The sequence below is a fragment of the Frieseomelitta varia genome, unplaced genomic scaffold (genome assembly GCF_011392965.1).
Source record: "Frieseomelitta varia isolate USP_RPSP 00005682 unplaced genomic scaffold, Fvar_1.2 scaffold_950, whole genome shotgun sequence".
NCBI lineage: Eukaryota > Metazoa > Arthropoda > Insecta > Hymenoptera > Apidae > Frieseomelitta > Frieseomelitta varia.
In genome coordinates, this window is record NW_025110757.1 from 50,906 (window position 1) to 57,239 (window position 6,334).

The following is a 6,334-nucleotide window of genomic DNA, read 5'->3' on the forward strand; positions in this document are numbered from 1 at the left end:
TAAAGAAATGTTCAATAGAAAACAACTAATCCTTGATCAACAGTTTGGTTTCAGAGATAAGCATGCTGTCTTGAATGTGGAAGCGTTTGGCAAAGTCTAGCATGAAGGACTACTGAGAACTGTCAAAAATCACTTCTCTGACATTTACTACTCATACCTCACAAAGAGAACATTTTACGTTAAAATAAAAGATTCATATTCTAGCATACAGTACATAAATGCAGGAGTGCTGCAAGAAAGTGCATTAAGTTATCCTCTACACTCTTTAAACTTCAAATATTCCAATGCGCAATAGCACAATATATACATTCGCAGACGACACTGCAATACTCGCAGCACACAAAAATCCAGCCGATGTCGTTCAAATCCTCCAAAATCATGTAGAAAAAGCTAGAAACATGAAGAAGAAAATAAAGGTTAAGTACTATAAATGCAAACACACCACCTTTACACTACGAAGACGAGAAATCCCACAAATTACATTACACGGCAACCCAGTCCAGTAAACAATAGTAGTCAAATATCTCGAACTAGATACAAAGCTAACCTAGAAACAACACTTACACCAGAAAATATAACAAATTTGAATCAAAAGAAAAGAAATGTTTTGGTTAACTAGCCGTAAATCGAAATTAAATATAGAGAACAAATTATTGATATAAAAAATTACAGTAAAACCAATATGGACATATGGCGTTCAAAAACCATTAGGAAATGGCTGCCAAAAACCATATCACAAAATTGGCAATCTATATATGCAATCTATAATACTTAGAACAATAGCTAACGCGCCTTAGTACATCAAGAACTAAAACTTACGCAAGGTCTTACAAATTCCTTCTGTGTGGGGAGAAATTCAACGATTTTCCGATAGATACAAAGATAGAACAACAAATCCAAGCCTCCTAGCTAACACCTTACATATAGACAATATCAGAAGAAGATTGAGCGTCCAAGAACACATTTTCCAAAGGAAAAGCGTCCAAGTAACACATTCGATAATCAAGTGAAATCATTGTGCAACTATGCTCCTCCGATACCGTCAAACCGATGTAACAACTTGCCGAATGTCCATCAGGACAAATTGCAGGAGCTTTAGAGGTTAATAAAAAAAAAATTTAATACTGCGCGTGCTCCAGGGTTGGAGCATTTAGTCTAGGAATAATTTTATTCATACTTGATATATTGAATCTTTTGCTCGTTGTGTTTGTTATAAATATTTATTGTAAACCGGCACAATAAAGGATATGTTAAAAAAAAATAGAACGATGACGATCACTAGGTTAAGCGCGCAGCTTGCGAACCGGCTCTCTGGATGGGTGGTGACCAGATTTGCTCAGTCTTAGTACAGAGAGAAGGCGGCCGCCCTCATCCAGGCGTCTGGCTAACGGCTCCGAAACAAAAAACACCGCACTTCTTTTAACACTTTGACTGCTGTATTCAGGTGACAGCAAAAGTTCTGAACGGGCCGCGTCATCCGTATAAAAGATATAAGTCTTTGTTAAATCATTATAAAAGTAGTATAAAAACATGATTTATTTAAAAAATTATTTTGAATGTAAAATTTTAAAATATTCTCTACAAAGTTGAGAACAATTTCAACAAAAAGTTGTTGTCCTTATATTGAATAACATAAGTTATTTTTCATTTCAAGTCGATCATTACGGGCAATAGACATATTATCAGTGAAATGAAAGTTACTAAGTAATAATTTAAATCTCTTCCGTGACATAATGGTACATGATAAATGAGAATTATACAATGGGCTTTTCGACCAATAATTAGCTCTAGGATTTGTTTTTACAAATCCCATCCACAACATCAATCCCAAAAATTTTTTTTTTTTCAGAATTAGTTCGTATCCATTTATGTATTCATGAAGATGCAGTTAACATGGATTTATTTAATTTTTATTTCTCATATCTATTTGTTTCTGATACAAGCAAATCTATTATTTCGTCATCAATGAGCAAAAAAAAAAAAAAACAAATTATAAGGATTGATAGTGCCAGATAATTGCTCAGTGAGGCCAGTTGTTCCACTAAAAAAAAATGATTTTTGTCGACCACTAAATTCATTCCACTCACTGAATTACACTATCTTTGGCATGATCAATTTCGCTTTCTTCTTCAACAATCCATTCTTGTGAAATCTGATCTACGTATCTATCTATGTTGCATTTACTATCGCTGCTATTGCATTTATCAATATCCGAATCAGAATCTGATGATATAATTCTATTTATATTTTTCTTTCTGGGAGATCTCAGTTCTTCTTCATCACTACTGTCTGAATTTTTGTAAGCCTCCTAACAGTTTTCTTCTTCACTACTATCTGACTTAAAATGACATTCTTTTCGACATTGCAAAAAATTAGGATAAAAATTTTAACATATATGCCACTCGTTACTACAACAAAAATATACTTTTTTGAAAAACAAAGAATAAATTTTAGAATCTCTTACTCTTACTTAGATGTTTTATTCTCGACTACAGGTTTTAAGCTGGTAATAAGTAAATGCCCCTGAGCATTTCAGTATATGTACGTGCTTATCTTCAGCTACGAAAGAAAGCAATGGGCCAGTATGTTTAATTACATCGAGTCAAGATTCAACATTAGAAGATATAAGGCGCGTGTAGCTTGATGGATAAATACGCGTGGCAGTCAAAGTTAATATCTACTTTTCCCTATCGACACGAACCTACTCCGTCCAGCAGACGCGCAATGTCAATGTCCTGACAACCTTCAGTTTTAAGGACTCCACTTGGGACGGTACACAAAAAAAGCAAAGGTGATTTTTTTTGTAAATAATATTTTTATTTTATTGTTTTAAAACTAATTTCATAGTTTACATTGTATGTATCTGTAAATATAGATATATTTAATATAGATCAATTTTTATAAATCAATCGCTACTTGAGTGATTTGGATCTAGAATTGTATTATTAGAAAAATAAGATGCAAAAGAAGTTTTAATGAAATTAGAAACAGTTTGTAGCAATCACAAGAGAAACAAAGGTTACAAAAATAATTAAAAATGGTAATATTCTACGAAATATCTTCAGTGTTTGCTATTAATAACTATATATCAAATTTAGATAGAAGGAAAAAGTTAGCAAGTCAATGCACTGTCCAACAAGGTGATTTAAGTTCCTTCGGAAAGAATCATTTCTAGCAGAACAAACAGAACCCGACCGGGAATTAGAAAGAGCGATTTTGAGTGAAAAAGTAAAATTTTTGAAGAACAAGAAGGAAAAGATTGAAGTAGCATGGAGACTCAAGCAATCAATTGTCAGTTTTTGCATGAAAAAAAGAAACATTAAATGAAGAATTAATGAGAATCAGGCAAAGATTAGAACAAGCAAACGAAATAAGTGGAAGAATAAATCGAAATTTGAAAGATCTCGTAAAAGGCAACGAGGAGAAGTAGGTGAATATTCAATCATTTTCAAATTCACTTGCTCTTCTTCATTGCAATTATTCTTGATTGTATATGTCCTATTAAAAACTGATAAAAAAGAAGTGCAACAACGACAAGAGCAACTTACACAGTGAAAAGGAAACATTAGAAGTCTTATTTGATGCACAAACTAATTTAGAAAAGATGCATGTAAGAGGACAGAATTAATTAATTAATTAAAGAAGACACAATCAATAAAAAAGCTTACAAATAGAACTGAAGAGTAGTGAGAAATAGACTCGTGATATAAAACAAACTCCTACACAACAAAGTGAGATAAGACACAAGAAACCGAATTTCAACAAATTATTTTTAACGTAGAAAAGCATAGTAAAGAAAACATAAAAAAATTGAATGAAGAAAAAGTATTTATAAATGTTGACAAATTACAGTGTGTATACAAATAAATTAATTAAATTAATTTCTAGGAACAGATAAAAATAAATTTAGAAAAACGACTTCGACAATTTCTGTAATATATATAAAACAAAAAGTAAAAATTAAAAAGTGTTTTCTGTGATTATAGTTCATCATAATCAGCAATTAATGGAAAAGTTAGGAACAGTGTCGGCGTGAAATGGAAGAAGAAAACAAAAATGTAGAACGAGTGAAGCAGCAACGCGTATTGAACAAGAGCGTAATAATACAAATCAATTGAGCGATAAATTATCGTTTTAAAATAAAATTAGATGAGATCAAATTGAAAACTGACGAAGAAAAGATAAAATAATGACCTAAAAATTGAAAAATTTTGGAAAGAACGAATCAGCACAAAGAAAATCCGAAGAATTGTAAGTTTAATTGCACACGACGGAAGATAAAATTGATAGTTTGCAAAATTAATTGCATGAAATTATTGGAAAGCTTAAAAGTGATAGCTTTTATATTTTCTTCTAAGACTGATGTATTCAATATTCTCATGATAATAAATATAAATTTATAGCTGAAAATCTTAATAAAACATTGCGGAAAGTATTAATGAATATTAGGAGGAATTAGTCTACTGTATGTACATACGAGAAAGAAAAGCATAACAGTAGCAACAAAAGATCACGCGAACATGTGAAACGTATTGAAAGCGAAAAAAAGAGAAGTAAAATTTAGAAGAATAAATTATTAGAAGAATAAATTATTACCAGAAAATTTCTAGTATATTATATCATTTATTATATCATGTTTTATATCTTTTATATTTGCGTTCTGAAACGTTGGTGGATATAAAATTGAATACAGGTGCAGAGATGCAAACGTCTTCACACACACAAATTCGGGATATGGAGAAAGAGATGTTACATTTACAGAAATAGCTTCATTTCACTTAAGATGAATTAGAGAAATCTCATCAGAATAACAGACAAATACAAAATGATGAAAAAAAATTGCAAGCTCGATTAACTAACGAAATAAAAGATAAAGAACGTTTGCAATTGCAATTACATCAAGCTAAAAAACAGGTAAAATATATCAAGTATTTTACGAATTAATATATGTTCTCATTAGCATTTTTTGGACAGTTAGTGAATAAGGCTGAAAGTAGAAACTAGACAAGAGTTCGGCTTCAAAAAAAGTCGATGTCGTGAAAGAAAACTCGAGAACGAAAAACATAACTTGAAAGTTTGTTTGGCTGATGGATCCCAACAAATTCAAGAGTTCAAAAAAAGATAGAAAGATTTAATTTACTGCATTAATTGAGCTCGTCTTGGTGGCTCTGAAGGACGAGTTCAAACACTAGATGCTCAATTATCACAACTGGAAGTGGCATAAAAAGAATATATTACGTCCATGTATTCGAATGGGCCGATGTGTTACCCTTCAAATTAATCAAGATGGAGTCAAGAACTCCATGCTGATGTGATAATTGTAAATAATTTATAAATGATGTATCATTTTTATTACGAAGCTCAAGATCAGATTGATTCCACTAGACGCGATACTCGATATTGACCCTAAAGTTATTAGAAAAGGTATGCAATTTCTCACACAACAAGTAGCTCAAATTGAACGTGAAAGATTAATTAGCAAAGTAATATATTAGTAATTTATAATTTTCTAAAATATATTTATTTAAATTTTAGATAATTATAAAACTGAATTGTGTAATTTATAAAAACAATGGTCAGAAACTCAAGAAATTCAAAATAGATAATGCAGATAAATACTTTATTAACGAATTTAAAAATTCTTCAAAATGAAAATAATTTGTTAGAAGTGAAATTGTCTCAAAAACAAAGTAACAATGAGATGCAAGTTGCATATATTCTGATAGTTTGTTTCTTTACTTATGTTTTAGTTAAACACTTTACAAAAATAAAAGAATCTGAACAATTGCGATGAGCAACAGTACTGAAGAAAGAGCACAATCTGAGATAAGAATAAAATAATTATTTAATTATAAAATATATTATTTTGAATAAAATGTTTCTAGTTACATAATGTTATATACTGGATGAATGTACAGGAAAAAGTAGACAAACTGAAACAAGCTGTGAATAAATGAAAAACGTAATTTGCAAGAGGAACTTAGTAGAAGTAAATCCCACGCTATAAAATCAGAATTACCGAGAATGTCGTCAAAAAATGAACTTCAAAGATTGCAAATGATGTTACAGGAAAAAGATGCAAACATTTGTGTATGTTAATTGTGTAATTAACAAAGTTATCGTCAACAAATTTTACGTCTGGAAAATGAGATATTTATTTCTATTCGTATTTATATATTTTCAACTTTTATAAATAATTATATTTATGAAAGTAAGATCCGCCATGCAGTGTTATTAAAACATGGAGCTCGAAAATTGGATTCTATTTTGACAAGTACTACCAAGTTGCCACCATTATTTATCTCCACTTACGATGGTCTTCCACGCCAGCACA

The 6,334-nt window shown here is 30.7% G+C and overlaps 1 pseudogene; it reads left to right on the forward strand.

Moving 5' to 3' along the window:
- The first annotated feature begins 2,517 nt into the window (after window positions 1–2,517).
- Window positions 2,518–6,099, forward strand: LOC122538017 (annotated as a pseudogene).
- The last annotated feature ends 235 nt before the right edge of the window (window positions 6,100–6,334 follow it).